Genomic DNA, 21,014 nt, shown 5'->3' on the forward strand with positions numbered 1-21,014 from the left:
CAAGTTTCCTTCATTTATAGCTTCTTTAACTGGTGAATTCATTCACAGAACAATAATAATATAAACAACCTTTAATGACAAAACCAAGAAGAAAAGCTCTGCCTATTGCTCCCTTTTGCACAGAACAGATAAACTAGATTACTTTCTACAATGAGCCTCTGTTTTGCATATATGGGTTAGTGAGTAGCCCAACTTCACATTGATTCCATAGTCTATCCTTCTTTCCTTTAATTGGTCCATCTGTGAACACTGGTGTAATCAATACCCCGGGACCTCCCATCTTAGCCCGCAATTGAGAAAACTGACATCTGCTCTGTTCCCAGAGTTGGAAAATGAGTTCCCACCTCAAAGAGAAAGCAAATCAGATCCTTGTCAGGGAGGGCATGGATGAAGCAACTGTGGCCAAAGCACGAGATGGAAAGCTGAAGCACTCTGAACATACGTGAAATGCCCTCAACTCTTCAGTAATGACCCTCACCTTTGCTAAGCTGGATTAACTTTTAGTTCATGATGCATTCATCACGGGTCCATGACTGACACTCCCAAAGTTTACGCGTGGTTTAACCATTTATTTTATTGAAGTAATTTGGTGGGCTCCCACGGCTGACCCCCGCCCAAGAGCGGACATCCACTCGGACACTTACATGGGTCTTTCTGCTCCGTGGCCACTGATTCATCAGCCAAAGTCTTCATGACTGGAGCTTGAGTAAATCAGCTGTGCGGTTTTCATTCCATCGACAAAAAAAGCATATTTTAAAAAACAATGAACACAGAGTTAGTTTTTTTTTAAGTAACGTTTGTCAGGATGATGAGATTAATCATAACCCCTACTCGAGGTCATGTTCTCATCATTTTACCAACAAGCGCACACTTTTTTATTTATTCACTTATGTAAATTTCACTATTAAATAATATGGATATTGTTGAATCCAACCCTCAACCAAAAATAGGAACAATTAGAGATATCTAACTTAGCTTACTACCCACACAGGGAAAGCAAAGAACTTTGATTGGACTTTGTATATGAAGAATTGAATATATTTAATCTGTGGTTCATGGCACAATCTCATCAATAATCCACTGTATATATTTACGGATTCATTCACTTGGTTGCTAATTTTATTATTCAGGGAATAATAAAATTTATTTTAGAAAACTGAGAGTGGATAAACTAACAACCTAGAACTGAAATACCTTGACTTGTAAAGTTCTACAGGTACTTTTCATAAAATGGAAAGAGCCTAGAATTTTCCACAGACTATTTGTGGTGCAAAACAAGATCAATCAGCATTCTCATATCATAACATATACTCCTAATTGGTGCGTGGTTTGCTGACTTTAACAAAATTGAGATATAAAATTATGCATTCTTTCTCTTATAAAAAGACATCAGTGCCTGTGAGCTCACAGGCATGAAGAAGACCCTAAACAATGCGTATATTTGTTACTTTAAAAAAAAAAAAATGTTTTAAGAAAAATAAGTTAAAAGATTGGATTAATTACAAGTGTTTTCATATAAAATATTCTCATTACTGGTCTCTGCTTGGCTCTCAATTATGTGGCTATTTAGCCAACTATTTATTTATGCAAATGTTTTTCCAATTCCTTCATAAAACAATCAGCAACCCACCAGCAACACAGAAGAGAAACATTGACTCTTATGTACAAATGACCACATGTTCTTTACATGGCGGTAAGAGGCTTGCCTATTAATTTATTGGGTGTCAAAGTCTCAAAAAGATTTTAACAATAATCCATGTTGCATTACATATATTCCTAATAGGTACATGGCTTGACCTCTTGTTTTTTTATTCATTGAGAGATTTCTTTATTACTGGGCTCATTTTATAATAAAAATACAATCCATCCCCAAGAACCACGAAAGCCAAGGACAAGGCTCATTTCTCACAGAGAGAATAACTATGTGCCCCTTTATAATGGACCTCAGAGTTACAGATGGGTGTAATCAAAATACTTATTTCAGATACCCCATGGTACTCATCATTGATCCACGTGATAACTACACGATCACAAAATTCCAGGAGTAAGATTTCCCACATAGCTTTTTCCACCTCGAGCTAAGAGACAAGACCTCCTTTTGCAATGGTCCTTAGAGACCACGTGTGGATCACCTAACGTGCCTGCATCACACTACATCCACACTCATCGTTGGTCCTTCTGCGGGCCTCTTTTCTTTATTGGCCCATGTTTTAAAGGTGGTTCAAGAAAAAGCAGTAAAACCACCATCTTCCACCACCTCTGAAACCCTCACAATATCTTCCATATGCTTACAGAGAGATCAGGCGGGCCTATACCAATATAAGAATGTTTAAATTACTTATGGTGAAAAAGAAAATAAAATCTTAAACAGTTCTGAATAGGAATGAAATGCCTACTAATAGGTACATGGCTGGACCGCAACTCAGCTGTGCCAAATTAAACATAACTTTCGGTTCCTAAAACATTCCCATCACTGATAAATGCTTGTGCGTGTGTTTTATTTTTTAATTTCTTTTATGTATGTAGACATTTATTTCTCTGAAATACTTCACTGAACAAAGCATCCCAACCAAGGACATGAACTTTGGCCCTTACTTACATTTGCCTCTTTGTTCTTAACCATGGGGCTGACTGCCAAGATTTCCTTTCTCAGGAAATGAATAAATCAACTGTCCTGTGAGCATTCTGTGGAGGAAAAAGCAGATTTAGCCTAGAGTTTTTGAATGGACATTAGCTATGTAGATCCAGATAACAAACTTTGGCCCAATAATATAATTTTTTAATTAATCCAATATTTTATATTTAATATTAAATAATGTAATAACCACTGTGGAATCAACCATCCAACACAGAGTAAGATCTATGGCTGTAACAGCTATCTACATATATGAACATCCTACCCATATAGGTGAGAGGCTACTCTTTAACGGGCCTGACTGATACAGAAGTAGGTATCATAGAGCCTATTTGCCGGCACGTTCTCCCCCTGGTCCAGGACGTGCCCTGCTGCGCATGCTTTGATGTGTCCTTACATTATTCTCTATGCTGTATGCCCTGCACTCCTTAGACACAGAACTTACAACCAAGTGCTTCATCAGAGATGGATTAAATCAGCCATGAGGTGTTCACCTTATTTTTTAAAAATTGAAAATACAATGAAGCAGTAGAGATTTGGATTATTTTTCATTGACATTTGTCAAGACTAGATTAATCATAAACCCTAGTTCATGTCAGTCTCCTCATTGTCCCAAGAATGACGCACCATTTATTTATTCACTCTTTCAACTTTATTTTTAAATAATACAGTGAACACCACCAAATCCACCAAGAACAAGGTCTATTACAAATACCTTTATAATTTACCAGATTTAACAGAATAAATGATCATTTTAATGGATGTTACTTTTGCTTTGTGGCACATTCTCCGTGATGACCCACGCTTGATTCTACTTTATGTGCTCATTTATTCATTCACTTAATCATTTACTTAATTACTCATAGAATGATCTACCCATGTTTATTATGTAAAGAAAAGCAAAATGGTAAACCAGCCAATAATCCAGAACTGAAATATTATGTGCAACAATCTGCATGCACTTTATCAAAAATGGGATGAACCCAGGTATAGTCTTTTTTTACGATCAGAAATAATAAAAAAACTAAACAATTATCATTGTCCCTTACGACATGTTCATCATTGATCTGTGCTTTGTCTTCTTTTAAATAATTGAATAAAATAGGACTCCAATCATTCAATTATAATACATCAATATCAGTGAATTTAAAGATGCTAAAAATAAATCCTGAATAATATTAACATGTCTATATATTCATCAGTCACAGAAATAGCTACTAGATCACTAACATAAATGTTAGTGAACACAATCTGATCAATCATAGCTTTTTTCAAATAATACATTGTCAACGTTTGTCCATAATTGTTCCTTATTCAGTTAGATATACACTAATTCAATTATCCATTTATGTAAATTTTTTCTCTTCTGCTAAAAATGAACAAACAAGCAAACAAAAAACTCCAGCTATTCACCAACAACATTGCCTCCTACATACAGTGACCTTCCCATATTCCTTACTCAAAGTGTAAAGGCGTTTATTTATTTCAGTGGAACTCAGAACTTCCTAACTACAAGAACCCCAATCCTTCTTTCACTGCACAGTCTCATGATTGGTGTGAGCACGGCCCTCGACTCTTCATTCATTTCCATATTTTGTTCTTATATTCATGCAATGATTTATTATAAAAATACAGTCCAGAGTCAAGAACGGCAACAGACCAAGAACAAGCCCTGGCTCTTTCTACCACGTGCTGTGAGCTCATGTCCCACCGAGGTAACAGGCTGGTTTTCTTTTTTGAGCAGACCTCAGAGCCAAACTTCTTGATCCTCACACCCTGGGATAGCTGCTCATCAACTGATGCTGGCCTGGGGCTCTTTTTCTTCATTTATTTACACCTTCACTTATTGATTCATTCATTGATTCACTAACAAAAATAAAATCCACTCACAGGAACCACCAAATCCCCAAATAAACCTGAAAACGCTAGGATCCACAGAGCACACAGACCACGTCTGCCTTTACAATGACTCTCAAGGACATGCCAGGGCTTAAGCAGCCTCCTTGCTCCTCAGAAACCCGTCACTGCCCATGCTTGCTCCTTTCCCCTGAATTCGCCCACATTTTACATATGGTGTGAGGAATGGCTGTGAGCCCACCATCTTATCCCACAAGAATACAAGCATTTCCCATCTTTTTATGTGTTCCCCACACAGAGGCAACAACCCAGCTCACTTGAGGGAATTTAAATTAACTGTGGCCCCAAAATAAAATGCAATAGTTATCAGCCCTGAAAGTGACTGAAATGCCCTCCACTTTTTTTCTTAAATGGACTCAATAGTATTGAATTAGAATAATCTAATTCTGTTGTTGTTCATAACATTTCCTACCAGTGGTCAGTGCACAGGGCTTTTTTAATTTATCTAAATATGTGGCCAGTTATTTCTCTGAAATAATATATAAACAATGCTTAAAACAAAACAACCCAGAATCAAGAAAATGAACTTCAGTTTATTAATTAGAAAACTTGGTTCATTTCCATCATCGGCCCATCTGGCATCTTTGGGTTTTATTGGTGTATTTAGCCATTGAGTTTTTTGACATAATTTAGTAATGAAGAAGCCATCAAAACCGAAGACGTGAATTTTGACTAACCGCAGCAGACTCTAGGCCAAAACCATTATCTTTATTATTATTGAATGATTGAACCAGCTTTGGTGTTTTCATTCTGTGATGTAAAATGCACATGTTATAAAGAATGGAACCGTGTAGATTCAATTTTTTTTAATGAACTTGAGTCGTGAGAAACTAGATTAATCATGACCGCCCTTGATTCCCACCATATTCTCATTACTGACCCAAGGATGACACTTCCTTTTATGTATTGACTTACGTTCTATCTAATTGTTAATAATATAATGAGCACAGCCAACACAAGAGTAACAAATGTAACTGTTACAAGTATCCACTTGTATCCTCCTTAGCCACATAGTTCACAGCATCATTAATCTTTGTTAATGGTCCATATTTGTGCCTTACTGAGAATCTGGCATGAAGCTATGATCTAATATTTACCCTAACTTATGTATTTACTGACACACTCATGTTTTCCTTTTATTTAATTACTTAAAGAGTGAATTGATCATCTATTCATTTTACAAAGAAAAACAGTAAACTCACCACTAATGCAGAATTGAAATTCCCTTTCATATAAGGGCTGATATGTACTTTTCCAAACTGGGAGAAGCCTGCATTTCTTTTCCCTTATCTGTAAAACTGGACTAAGCATGCACTAATTAAAGATGGCGGCATAGAGAGGAGTGGAAGCTAAGTAGTCCCCCTGGAACAACTACAAAAAAACAGAAACAACTAGTAAATGATCCAGAATAACTGCAGAGGGACAAACGAGACCATCCACTCATCATGCACCGACCTGAATTGGGAGGAATGCCCGAGAACACAGCATAAAATCTGTGAGTAAAACCTGCAGATCCAAGTCGTGAGACCCCCTCCCTCATGGCCCGAGCTGCAAAGCCTCGTGGTGCCAGAGACGGCTCTCTCCCAGCAAGTGAATATAGCTCAGCTGAGCTCCAACTGGGGTTTTAAGTAGCGAGTGTGAACTGCTCACTACAGGTACGCAGCCCCAAAAAACAGAGGCTTTGGGTGACAACTGACCTTGGAGAGCCGGAGGGTCGCCTTGGACTGGGTCTGGGGGGGACTGTCTGTTTCTTTTTCAGCTCAGTGGAGAAAGCCCCAGTCATTTCAGTTTCCAGGGCTGTGACTCAGAGAAGGGTGGAGACAGCACAAGCAGAGAGAGAGACCATTGAAATGCTAATGACCTCCACCTGAGGGGTCTGTCTTCTCTAGGAGGAAAGGGGTGGGGCCCTTTCCATTCAGAACCAGACCCCAGAGCCTGGGGGAACACGGACACACCTCTTCACACCAGTCAAGAATTATAGGCTAACAGGCATCACCTGCTGGGCAGAAAAGCACAGTGACCTGAGGCATCAAAGGCTGGAGAAATTTTCTAAGACATACCCGCAGGGAAACCAGATACTGAATATTTCTTCCCTCTGGGACCTGAGCCTGTTCTGGTCTGGGAAACCCTGATTTGGATAACCAAGGAAACCATGCCTAGACAACAGAAAATTACAACCTACACTAACAAAAACAAAGTTATGGCCCTGTCAAAGGAACAAATGTACACTTCAACTGAGATACAGGAATTTAAACTAATGCTAAATCAAATCAAAAAGTTTAGAGAAGATATTGCAAAAGAGATAGAGGCTGTAAAGGAAGCACTGGGCATGTATACGGCAGAAATCAAAAGTTCAAAAAAACAACCAGTAGAATATATGGAAATGAAAGGCACAAAACAAGAGATGAAAGACACAATGGAAACATACAACAGCAGATCTCAAGAGGCAGAAGAAAACACTCAGGAACTGGAGAACAAAATACCTGAAAGCCAACATGCAAAGGAGCAGATGGAGAAAAGAATGAAAAAATATGAGCAACGTCTCTGGGAACTCAAGGATGAAACAAAGTACAATAATGTACGTATCATTGGTGTCCCAGAAGGAGAAGAGAAGGGGAACGGGGCAGAAGCAATAACAGAGGAAATAATTAATGAAAATTTCCCATCTCTTATGAAAGACATAAAATTACAGATCCAAGAAGCGCAGCGTACTCCAAACAGAAGAGATGTGAATAGGCCTACGCCAAGACACTTAATAATCAGATTATCAAATGTCAAAGACAAAGAGAGAATCCTGAAAGCAGCAAGAGAAAAGCGATCCATTACATACAAAGGAAGCTTAATAAGACTATGTGCGGATCTCTCAGCAGAAACCATGGAGGCAAGAAGGAAGTGGTGTGATATATTTAAGATACTGAAAGAGAAAAACCGCCAACCAAGAATTCTGTATCCAGCAAAGCTGTCCTTCAAATATGAGGGAGAGCTCAAAATATTTTCTGACAAACAGAAAATGAGAGACTTTGTGAACAAGACACCCGCCCTACAGGAAATACTAAAGGGAGCACTACAGGGTGATAGAAGACAGGAGTGCGTGGTTTGGAACACAATTTTGGGAGATGGTAGCACAGCAATGTAAGTACACTGAACAAAGGTAACTATGAATACGGTTGAGAAAGGAAGATGGGGAGCATGTGAGACACCACAAGAAAGGAGGAAAGATAAAGACTGGGACTGTGTAACTTGGTGAAATCTAGAGTATTCAACAATTGTGATAAAATGTACAAATATGTTCTTTTACGAGGGAGAACAAGCAAATGTCAACCTTGCAAGGTGTTGAAAATGGGGAGGCATTGGGGGAGGGATGCAATCAGCATAAACTAGAGACTGTAACTAATAGAATCATTGTATTATGCTTCCTTTAATGTAACAAAGGTGATATACCAAGGTGAATGCAGATAAGAGGGGGGGATAGGGGAGGCATGTTAGACACTTGACATTGGTGGTACTGTCTGACTCTTTATTCTACTTTGATTTAAGGTTATTTTTCGTTTTGCTACTTCCTAGCTGTCATTTTTTTTTCCTCTTTCTTTTGCCTCTCTACCTTCTTTGACTCTCCCTCCTGCCTTGTGGAAGAAATGTAGATGCCCTTATATAGATAGTGGTGAAGATGGTGAACACACAAATGTATGACCATGCAGAGAACCATCGATTATTTACTTGGGATGGAATGTATGGTGAGTGCACAAAACCATATTAAAAAAAAAAATGGGTTGATGACAAAACCTCGAGGGCAATATACTGAGTGAAATAAGCCAGATACATAAGGACAATTATGGCAGGGTCTCACTGATAGGAATTAATTATAATATGTAAACTCATAGACATGAAATATAAGGTGCCAAGATATAGGACGAGGTTTAAGAATAGGGAGTGGTTGCTTAGTATGAGCAGAATGTTCAGCTAGGATGAACTTAAATGTTTGGAAATGAACAGGGGTGTTAGTAGCAAGATGTGAGAATAACTAACAGTGCCGAATGGTGCATGAGTGAGGTGGAAAGGGGAAGCTCAGAGTCATATATGTTACCAGAAGGAAAGTTGGAGGTCAAAAGATGGGAATGTATAAAACTGAATCCTATGGTGGGCAATGTCCATGATCAACTGTACAAATATCAGAAATCGCTTCCATGAACCAGAACAAATGTATGACAATACAATTAGAAGTTAATAATAGAGGGGCATATAGGGAAGAACTATATACCTATTACAAACTATATACTACAGTTAGTAGTATTTCAACATTTTTTCATAAACAGTAACAAATGTACTATAGCAATACTAGGAGTCAACAATTGAGGGGGGTTGGTTAGGGATATGGGAGGATTAGAGTTTCCTTTTCTTTTTTTCTTTTTTCATCTTTCACTTTATTTCTTGTCTGGAGTAATGAAAAGTTTTTAAAAATTGAACAAAAATTAAGTGTGATGGATGCACAGCTGTATGAGGGTACCCAGGGGCAAGTGATTGTACACTTTGGATCTTTGGATAATTGTATGGTATCTGAACAATCTCAATAAAAATGAAAGAAAAAAAAAAACTGGACTAAGCATCTCCCTTGTCTCAGGACACATGGTTTTCACAGGCCATGCTCTGCCTTCTTTTAAATAATTGACTGAGGCAGGAACTCATTCATTCATTCATTTTTAACAATATTTCAAAATAAGTGAAAGCCAAAGCACTGGTCAAGAATGTTGACAGACACTAGTATCTGTCCATATGTCACTGCCCACAGATATATCTGACTAGATCCTTTTTTAAAAATAAAATTCAGTGAACAGAATAGTATTAATCATAGTGACTACCACATTCCCAATACCAGTCCATGCTTGGCCTTCTTTCAGTTTTGCAACTATTTAAACAATTATTTTTTCTTTTCCAAATTAAAACCAACAACTAGCTATCCACCACCAAGCCAAAACAACCACAGGGGCTCTCATGGGCTGGCTATGTCCCTTATGGAAAAGGGTAGAGCTTTGATCTATTTATGTTATGGAACTCAGTGCTACTGAAAACAATAATGATTAATAATAATCCTTGTTTCATTGCACACTTGCATGATTAGTCCACGTATGGGAATCTGTCTTGATTCATTAGCATGTCTTCATTTATTCATGCACTGACTTATACAATTCATATACATGAAGAACTAAATATCAAAAACCGAAGAACCAGATCATGACTATTCCTGAATTTTGCCATAATCTCCTCTCCCAAAGGAAATAACTAGATCTCTTTTTTCTGATGGACTTTAAAGTTGAATCACAATCTTTGATTTATACATTTCAGAATATCCATCATTGATCTATGCTTGGCCAATTGTTTATTGCTTTATTTATTGATACACTAATATTAATGAAATCACTAGTAAAATCTAATCCATTCTCATGAATTCTCATGAATCAAAAAACCCAAAACTAACAGCCTTCAATACTACCAAGAGCTGTTTACATGCCCTTTTCCCACAGAGCTAATAGATGAAGTCACTTTTTGCAGCGGACCTCAGTGTTGCACATATAAATTAATCAACATCCTTGCTGCATATCGATTCTACATTAGTCCCTGGTCCATGTTTGGCCCTTTTTCATTAAAAATTGTACAATGAATTACCAGAGAACCATAATCTTACTCCACAAATAGAAGTCTGACAATATCGTCCACCCAAGACTCATTTGTCCAGTCTTTGCACTCTTTTCTTCAGTCTTTATCCCTTTTTTATTGATACATTTACTAATCCAATAATAACATAATCAATATATATATATATTGCAAAATCCAAGAAAAAGGTCCTTGAATATTATTAACCTATAACCATGTGCTTATTTCACCGAGAACTAATACACCAGATCTCCTTTTGCAGTAGCCCACATTCCTTCTTCCTTTCAATCCCCTATTCATCACTGGTCCATACAAGACCCCTCCTTCATTTAATCTGTACATACTATAAAGTCAGTGCAATGAGCAACCATGAAACCATCATCTTACCCTAAACCCAAGTGACTGACAATATCTTCCCATGTGCTCCTTCTCAACTAAACCTTTTAAAGGCCGAAATCTTGAAATCAACTGCAGTGTAAATATAAAAGAAAGTAAACAGCTCTGAAAATGTACAAAACACCCTCTATCTATTTTTAGGGACCTCAGTTGTGCAAAACAGAATCCTCATTATCCTGGGTACAGAAAATGTTGCTGTCATTGGTAACGTACATCACTTTTTAAATTTTATAATTGTATGTAGCTATTTGTTACTTTGAAATACTGCAGTGAGCACACACATGAACAACTTCTAACCAAGAAGAAATTCAGCGAAGACCTTCATTGTTAGCTATGTATTAAATCAGCGACAGTGCACTAATTCTGAGGGGAAGAGCACATTTTCAAAATAATGAAAAAGCAGAAAGATAGGTATTTTTAAGGGGAATCTATTGTGCAGTTGCAGATGAGACACCTGCAAGTGTAGATGAACTTGCTTCTTTTCATTGATCCAAGAATGTCACTACTTTCTATTTCCTTAGTGATTTAATATTACTTATTAACAATATAATGAAAACCATAGAACCCTAAGACCTATGACTATTACAAATACCTGTCTCTATTCTTTGCACATGTAAAGTCTAGCTTGCTATTTTTAATGGATTTTCTTGTGCAGATTTTGGATAAATTTAAATCCTTGTTTCAGGGCCTCTCCTTAACAGTGTGGTCCATGCTTGATTCTACTTTATACATCCATTCATTCATTCATTCACTCATTCACTCATTCATTTACTCGTGGAATAGTTCCATATTTTTAAAATATGGACATCAGTTGAGTAAAACTTATTGCCTAACAAGTCTCCGCATTTGCCATTTTTTAAATAATATATGAACATATTCATTCATTCATTTGTGTTTATATAAAATTATAGATCATTATAATGCAATGATTACAATTACATTAGCATATAATTATAATATAATTCACTGGACAAAATACTTGCACAATATTAACTTTTGATCACATGCTCCCTGCTCACAGTAAACTAGATTAAATTCATCATAAGTCCTGTCAAAGTACATATTCTCATCCTTGGTCCCTGATTGCTACTTTTTTTTTAACTAGTTAACTATTTATTTACTTTGCTCTTTTCTAAATAAAATAAATGATCGACAATCCCCCCTCAATCCATTATGACATTTACTCTCTATTCATCTGTCTGTTTGCTCCCTGCTGAAAGGGGTAAACGTCTTGACCTGCTGATTTTACTAGACCTCAGTATTTCAGAAATGCATGAATAATAGCCTTACTTCAACGCATACTCTCATAACTGAGCAATGCATGGTTTTCCTTGTTTTCATTCATTCTCTCATTTATTTATCCACGCATTGATTCATTGATTTAAAAAAAAAAAAAAAAAGCATACCCAAGAAACACAAAGGACCAAGAACAAGATCTCAAATTTTCCCTTCTGTTTCCAGAAGCATCTTTACATAGAGGGAATAACCAAATCCCTTCTTGCAACAGACCTCGGAGTTAGAGGGTTTAAGTAAAAGCCATGATTTGGTTCCCCCGGGATGTGTGTCCAAAATAGGCACTTTCTCCCTTCCTCATTCATTTCTTCCTCTCCGGATTCATTCTTAGATGCATAAATTGTGATAGTCAATATCCATAAGTCAGGGATGCCTGCAACCAGAGGCCCGATCGTCACTAAGGCGAGTCCAGTTGCACTTTCCCCAGAGTGGCAGTGGACGCGATCTCTTTAATCAGCGTCCTCAGTGCACTCAGCCCTGCATGTGCGGATTAATCAATGCTTCACAGTGATGCCATATTGATCAGTGGCCTTTGCTTGCCTCCCTTTTGTTTAATGTGTCTAGGTGTTCAAGATGACAGAACGAACAACTCTGAACCAACATCTTCCCTCTCAACTAGAACAACCTCTTTTTTTCCATCTTTCTATGTTTTCCAGCCTCAAAAAGTTAAAAAACCTTGATCTTTATCAAGAGAAGAATATCTAAATATACATTTTTGCTGAAATAAAATGGAATATTATACAGCCCAGAAAATGACTGATCATAAACCTTTGTTTTTAACATATTCTTACCTTCGGTCTATGCATGGCGTTCTTTGATTTTGTTTATTTTCTTAAAATTCCTTGAATACCCACAAACTTCCCAAACCGCAAACATGGACTTGGAAAATTACTTACGTTGGTCTCCATGTCCCTCACCCACAGAAGTAACCGCCAAGGTCTTCCTCATTGGAAAATGACCATGTCGGCTGTGGTGTGTTCATTCTGGAGAGAAAAAGGCTGAGTGCATAGTTCATGGTCTATATTAGATATTTTTAAATGAATGTTAGCTTTGCATGGCCAGATTGATCATAGAGCTTTGCACGGCCGTATCATATTCTCATTAGTGGTGTAAAAACTGCTCTCCTTTTTATTTATCAACTCATTTTATTTTTAATTTTAAACAGTGTAGTAAACTCTGTTGAATCCAACCCCCAACCAAAGAACAAGAATTCCAACCATTAAGGTGCATGCCCATATATTCTCTACTTTCAGTTAATAGCCTAATGATCACTTTTAATAAAATTTATGCATAATTCATAGATGGATTTACATCCTGGTCATGGCATATTTGCACTAATAATCCTCACCTTAACCTACTTTATGACTTCATGAATCCTTCCATTTACTAGTTTAATTGCCCATAGACTAATCTGATTATTCACAACCAAGAACCATAAAGTCTGAGAACCAGATCCTTGAGTGTTCTGAGCTTCTGCCCTGAACTCCTTTCCCTCGGAGGGAAAAATTAGGTCACTTTTGCTAGTGGACCTCAGAGTTTAGGGTTTAATCAAAATTCTTGATTCATATACCCCAGAACTACTCATCATTGATCCATGCTTAACACTCTTTATCTTTATTTACTTTTTCATTCATTCTTGGCTTGTTTAAGCATTGTTTATTGATTCCTTCATTCATTATTCTAATAATTAAAATAAAATAATTTTCAAGCATCACAAAAACCCAGGACTAAGATCTCTGAATCTTGCAAAGAGCAGCTGTTTATAGGCTCATTTCCCACCAAGCTAATTGGTAAGATCTCTTTTTAATGGGCCTTCGGCACAGCACATACTGATTAATCGACAACCTTGTTCCATACCCACCCCCAAGTGTCTCACCACCTTCCTTCTGCTTATCCATCTTTCTTTTACTTTCTTCAGATTTCATAACTGATAAAATGAATGACCATGAGCCTACCATCTTAGCCCCAAATAGAACACTGGTCTTTCCCACCTCCTAGGTCTCCTCCTCAACGATTTTTTATGTGGTAAAAATAAAATGGATTATTAAGCAGCTGTAAAAATGAATGCAACTCTACTTTAGTGGACCTCAACTGCCCTAAAATGGATTTATCTTAATCCTTGGCTCATTACACAACCCCCAGTACTGGCCCATGCATTGGTGTTCTTTGATTTTATTTATGTTCACAGCCACTTCTCCCTTTGAAATAATCCCATGGACCCCTCCAAACCAAGAAGGTAAACTCTGCTACTTACATGAGTCCTTCTACTCCGTGTGTACTGGGGTGGCAACCACCGTCTTCCTCACTGCACAAGGGATGCGTTGGATTTGGTGTATTGAATCTCTGGAACAAAAGGCAGACTTTTAAAAAGTGAAGAGGCGGTGCAGGGTTAGATTTTTCTAAAAGTCCTGAGTCCTGCTGAAACCTTGGTTTTCATCTTGTTCCCACCATGGGCTCAAGAATGACCCTCTTTCTATTTATTGACTCATTTAACTACTGACTTGTAGTGTCAGCTGATCCCTAGCAGAAGACTAAGAGCCATGCCTGTTCCAAATGCTATTTCTTAAACCTTACCCACATAGTTACCTCCCTAATGTTCTATGGGCCTTGCTCGTTTGGAATTAGATAAGTACACATCCTTATTTCCTGACACATTCTTGCCAATGGCGAGAATTCATTCATCTACTAGTTTATATGTGTATTCTTTGATTTATTTACTTACGGAATGAGCCATAAGCCATGCCCCACCAAGGCAGTAAATTATGTCTGTGTCTATAAAGGTCCAGCTATATAGGGTGTAATCAAAATCCTTGACTCAGATATCCCAGGGTACTCATCACTGGTCCAGGCCTTAGACTTTTTTCTTTATTGATTGATATTTTTTTTTATTGATTCATTCATTCTCTGACTAATGATTCTAGAAAATCACAAAAAAAAAAAAAAAAAAAAAAAAAAAAAAGCAAAGGATCTACGAATATTACTGATTTCTGTCTTTAGGCTTAGTCTTCCCCAGAGCTAATCCACTAGTGTCTCTTTCTTCAGTGGACCTCTCAGTTCACATGTGCACTGGTCCTCTTTCTTTCTGCAATTCCCCACTCAGCATTGGCCCTGCTTGGTCCTCTTATTTCTCTTTCAATAATTTGTCCAAATTTTAAATATGTGATAAAGAACATCCAGGAACCTCTTGCTCTACTTTACAAATAGAACACTGATAATATTTTCTATTTTTCCTTGAGTTTTTCTCTCAACAGGTTAGAAATCTAAAATATTTGTCAATGATGAGATACTTAGACAGTGATGAAAAAATTAAATAAAATATTAAACAACTGTGAAATGAATGAAGCACCTCCTTCCATCTTTTTTTATAAAATGGACCCAATTTATTTAGAATTGGATCAATATAAAATTGTTTCATGGTACATTTTCACTAATGCTCTATTCTTCATCCTCTATGTATATATCTATTTACTTATTTATTATTTATTATTTAATTAGTCATAGGTGAATTTAATCCTGTGTCTATTTTTTAAAAGATAATTAATTAAGAAGGGTAAATTCAACAACAGCCCAAACTGAAATAACATGAGTCTATCTGTAAACTTTAAACAAACAAATGAGAGCCTAGACTTTATATCCTTTATGGGGACATTAGCAATGTAAATCTGAATTAATCCTAATACTTTTTATAACCTATGTTCATCACTGGTTCATAATTTGCCCTCTTTTGACTAATTGATGGTGACATGAAGGTATTCATTCATTCCCTTACAATCAATAACTGAGGGAAAAAAAAAAAACCTCTGAATAAAACTAACATCTTTGAAGAAAAAAAAACAAAGTTGGACGATTCACACTTCCTGATTTCAAACTTACTACAAAGCTGTAGTAATCAAAGAAGTGTGGTCCTACTACAAGGACCAAAGGAATAGAATTGAGAGCACACACCAATGGCCAGTTATTTCCGACAAGGGAGCCAAGTCCACTCAATTGAGGGAAAGAACAGGCTCTTCAGCAAATACTACTGGAAAAACTGGATGTCCACATGGAAAAGAATGAAAGTGGACCCCTACCTCACACCATATACAAAAATTAACTGAAAATGTATCCAAGATCTACATATAAGATCTAAAACTATAAACCTCTTAGAAGAAAACATATATCTTAGGACCTGATATTAGGCAATAGCTACTTAGACTTTACACCAAAAGCACAAGCAACAGAAGACAAAAGCAATAAATTGGACTTCATCAAATTTAAAACTTTTGTCCATCTAAGGAGATTATCAAGAAAGTGAAAAGACAAGCAACAGCATGGGAGAAATACTTGGAAACATCTTTCTGATAAGGGTTTAATATCCAGAATATATGAAGAACTTCTACAACTCAACAAGACAAGCAACCCCGTTAAAAGGGGGCATAGTGACATCATCCACATGGTGAGGCACACATCCCTTGACAAAGCCTTCCCAGAGATTCAGTGAATCAAAGAACAAATTCCACTTGCTTTGAACTCTGAAGGGCAGTAGAGACTGGAGAAGGACACCACAAAATGCTGAATCAAAGAAACGGAAAAACCTCAGGTCGGAGAAGTCCATCCGAGACCGCGAGTCGGTCCCTGCTTCCCCTCGCCCTCACTCAGTCCCCCCAGCTCAGGAGGCCCCAGAGGCCCCGGGACCCTCTCCCTGCAGACAGAGGCTGAGGACCGAGTCACAGCAGTGAGTCAGAACTCCACGCATGTCCAGGCACAGGGACCCAAGTCCCAGAGGCCCAGAGCAGAACACGAGCTGCTGAGGAGAGCTGCATACAAAAGGGCCAAGGGGAGGGATTAAAAAAAGGGGGGGGGGCTTGGAAGAACCGGCGGCAGGAACCGTTGTGACCAATCGAGTTGACCACCTAGTGACAAAACGGGCTCTTCTGGAGTGACGCACCTTTCTGGACTGACCCCATCTGGCCACCTGGGGCAGGATACCCTAATGGAGCAGAAACCAGAGGCAAGAAAGCCTGGCAGAGAAAAAAAAAGTGGAGGGGAGAGGGTTGGAGGAGGGTTTAAACTGAACTGCTATAAGATAGGATGGGTCCCAGAGCTGCAAAGTGTAAGGAAGATGGGGCGCTGAATGATGCAGAGAATTTAAACAAATCGTAGGAGCTGGGGAGAAAAATCTGCACAAAAACAAACAGAACAGATCAAGATTCCTGGAGAAAGAAAAGAGAAGAGGGAGGTCTCTCCTGGATGCAAAACAATTGCCAAAAAAAGTGCAATCTTAAAGGCTGATTACAAGTTTAAGAGAGTCATTCCCCCTGCTTAAAACCCGGCAGTGGCTTTTTGTCTGCAACTCATCAAAAAAAAATAGGAGGCGACTACCAGGCTGATTTGGTCAGTCAACTGCAAATATAGGAAAGGCTGCTCCCCTTGGCTATGAATTTATTGGGTTTGCTTTAAAACATGGAATAAGCTGTTTCTTAAGGTATTACTGTAGACAGGCTAGAGACGGCTCCTCAAACATCATCAACCCTGAAAGTGGGAACTAGCTCAAGATGATTCCTTTCTAACTAGGGTTGTTTTCCATAACCAAGACTCCCAGATTCCAATGAAAAGATGCCATAAAGAAGATAGTAGAGAGTGACAAAAGGCGATTAAAGCTATTAAAACAACAGAATAACAAGAAGCTGAATTATTAATCAAAATACTTTCCACAAGGAAAGCCTGGGCCCTGCTGGCTTCACTCACGGATTCTTTGAAGAATTAACACCAATCCTTCACAAGCTACCAAAAAATAGAAGAGGAGGGGACACTTACCAACTCATTTTATTAACCAGTATTATCCTGATACCAAAACCAAAGACACTCTAAGACAATTATAGAACAATAACCTTTATCAATATAGATGTAAAAATCCTCAACAAAACATCAGTGTAACAAACCCAGCAACTTCTAAAAAGGATTATATATTATGACCAAGTGGGATTTATCCCAAAAATGCAAAATCGATTTAACATATTTAAATTAATCAGAGTAATACATACTAAAACTGTATGATCATATCAATACAAAAAGCATTTGACCAAATCCTACACCCGTTCATGATTTAACAAGCTCCCAACAAACTAGAAATAGAAGAGAACTTCATCAAGCTGGCTAAAGCCATTTATGAAAAACCCACAGTTAGCATCATGGGTAATGGTGAAAGACTAAAAACTTTCCTCTTAAGATATGGATGTCTGCTCTGGCCACTTTTACTCAACATTGTATGGGGAGGTTCTAGCAAGTAAAATTAGGTAACAAAAGGAAATAGAAGGCATCCAGATGGGAAAGGAAGAAATAAAACTGTATTTGTACATACCATGACCTTACTTATATATAGTTTTTTAATTCTAAAAAATCTGCCTTAGTTTGCCAGGGCTGCTATAACAGATACCACAGACTAATAGGCTTAAACGTCAGGAATTTATGAACTCATGGTTTGGGAGGCTACAAGTTCAAAAATCAAGGTGTTGGCAAGATCACTCTTTCTCTGAAGTCTGTAGCATGCTGCTGGTGACGTCTCACAATCCATAATTCACTCTGTACCTCTAGCACATGGCCATCTGTATACTCTGTCTCCATCTACCATGTCCAAATTTCCTCTACTTAAAAGGACTCTGGTCATGTTGGGTTAAGGCCCACTCTGATTCAGTTTGGCCTCACCTAAATTAATAACATCTTCAAAGACCTTATTTACAAATGGGTTCAAGTCCACAGGATGAGGATTAGGACTTTAACATGTCTTTGTAGGGGACACGATTCAGTCATAATAATAAACTCTAACAAGAGCTGGTAAACAAGTTCAGCAAGGTTGCAGGATAAAAGATCAATACACAAAAATCAGTCTTAAACTAAAAATGAAATTAAGAAAATAATTCCACTTAGTATCAAAATTAATTGGATGGAATAAACTTAGGAACAAATTTAACAATAGGTATGTACAACTTATACACTGAAAACTACAAATCATCACTGAAAGAAATTAAATACTTAAATGAATAAAAGACATCCCATGTTCATGGATTGAAAGATCTAATATTGTGAAGATGTCAATACTGACCAAATTTATCTATAGGTTCAACACAATACCTATCAAAATTCTGGCAGGTTTTTTGCAGTAATTGACTGTCTGATCCTAAAGTTCTTATGGAAATGCAAGAGACCTGGAAGAAACAAAATAATCTTGAAAAAGAACAAAGTTGGAAGACTCTCACTTCCTAATTTCAATAAGGAGAGACATATAGATAAATGGAATAAAATTGAGTGCCAAGAAATAAACCCATATACTGATTTTCAACAAGGATGCTAAGATAATTCATTGGGGGTGTGCTGGTTTGAATGTATTATGTTCCCCAGAAAAAGCCATATTCTAATCTTGTGGGGCAGACATATTAGTGGGGATTAAGTTGGAATGTTTGGATTAGGTTGTTTGCATGCAAATGTGCCCCACCCAACTGTAGGTGATAACTCTGATGAGATAGTTCCGTGAAGGCGTGGCCCCACCATTCAGGGTGGGCCTTGATCAGTGGAGCCATATAAATGAGCTGACGGGCAGAGGGAACTCAGTGCAGCTGTGAGTGACATTTTGAAGAGGAGCTACAGCCAAGAGGGACACTTTGAAGAAAGCACAAGAGCTACAGATGGGAGACAGTTTGAAGACGGCCCTTGAAAGCAGACTCTGGCTCCGGAGAAGTTAAGAGAGGACAAATACCCCAAGTGCAACTACGAGTGACATTTTTGAGGAACTTCAGCCTAGAGAGGAATGTCCTGGGAGAAAGCCATTTTGAAACCAGAACTTTGGAGCAGATGCCAGCCACGTGCCTTCCCAGCTAACAGAGATTTTCCAGACACCATTGGCCATCCTCCAGTGAAGGTACCCGATTGCTGATGTGTTTACCTTGCACACTTTATGGCCTTAAGACTGTAACCATATAACCAAATAAACCCCCTTTTATAAAAGCCAATCCGTCTCTGGTATTTTGCATTCCAGCAGCATTAGCAAACTAGAACAGGGGGGAAGAATGGTCTTTTCAACAAATGCTTCAAAAACAACTGGATGCAAAGGAGTGAACTTAGACCCTTACCTCACACCATACACAAAAATTAACTTAGCATGGATCATAGATCTACATGTAAGAGCCAAAACCATAAAATGCTTGGAAGAAACATACAAGTAAATCTTTATGACCCTGAATTAGGCAATGGTTTTTTACATACAATACCAAAAGTATAAGTGTCACAAGAAAGAAATAGACAAACTGGACTCCATCAAAATTAAAAACCTTTGCACTTCAAATAATACCATCAAGAAAGTGAAAAGACAACCCACAAAATGGGAGAAAATATTTGCAAATCATGTTTCTGTTAAGGGACTTGTCTCTTGAATGTATAAGGAACTAATACAACTCAATAATGAAAAGACAGATAACTCAATTTAAAAGTGGGCAAATGAACCAAATAGCTATTTCTCCAAAGAAGACGTATAAGTGGTCAATAAGTACATGAAAAGTCACTCAACATCATTAGTCATTAGGGAAACTCATGAAAGTCATGAGATACCACTTCATACACACTAGGATGACTATCAACAAAAGAAAAATAAAATCAAGTGTTGATGAGACAGGGAGAAATGAACCTTCATACATTGCTGGTGGTAATATAAATTGGTGCATCCACTTTGGAAAACAGTTTAGCATCTGCTTTGGAAAACTCAAAAGTTAAACACAGAGTGCCATATGACTCATAATTCTACTCCTAGGTATATATCCAATAGGAATGGAAACCTATGTACACAATATTCACAGCAGCTTTAGCCAGAGAGTGGAAAAAATCCAGATGTCCCTAACTGATATACGGATAAACAAAATGTGATCTATACATATAATAAAATTATCATTTGTGGAATGATAATTCCACTGTGGAAGACAGTTTGACAGTTCCTCAGGAACCTAAGTATAAAATTACTCTATGACCCAGCCATCCACTACTAAGTATATACCCAGAAGAATTGAAAGCGGGGACTCAAACGGATACTTGCACACTGATGTTCATAGTGGTATTATTTACAATTGCCAAAAGATGGAAGCAACCCAAGTGTCCATCA

At 37.7% G+C, this 21,014-nt stretch overlaps 1 long non-coding RNA gene and 2 other non-coding genes across 3 annotated transcripts; all 3 read right to left on the minus strand.

Moving 5' to 3' along the window:
* Window positions 1–631: 631 nt before the first annotated feature.
* Window positions 632–12,831, minus strand: LOC119531072. Its single transcript, XR_005216196.1, has 3 exons — window positions 12,787–12,831; window positions 2,600–2,685; window positions 632–715 (listed from the first exon to the last, which is right to left on the minus strand). It is a non-coding gene; the product is annotated as an uncharacterized LOC119531072 (long non-coding RNA).
* Window positions 1,938–2,012, minus strand: LOC119533691. Its single transcript, XR_005216806.1, has one exon. It is a non-coding gene; the product is annotated as a small nucleolar RNA SNORD113/SNORD114 family (small nucleolar RNA).
* A 582-nt stretch (window positions 12,832–13,413) lies between the features above and the next one.
* Window positions 13,414–13,485, minus strand: LOC119533700. Its single transcript, XR_005216814.1, has one exon. It is a non-coding gene; the product is annotated as a small nucleolar RNA SNORD113/SNORD114 family (small nucleolar RNA).
* Between the last annotated feature and the right edge of the window lie 7,529 nt (window positions 13,486–21,014).

This window comes from Choloepus didactylus, chromosome 4, assembly GCF_015220235.1.
Source record: "Choloepus didactylus isolate mChoDid1 chromosome 4, mChoDid1.pri, whole genome shotgun sequence".
In the NCBI taxonomy this organism is placed as follows: domain Eukaryota; kingdom Metazoa; phylum Chordata; class Mammalia; order Pilosa; family Megalonychidae; genus Choloepus; species Choloepus didactylus.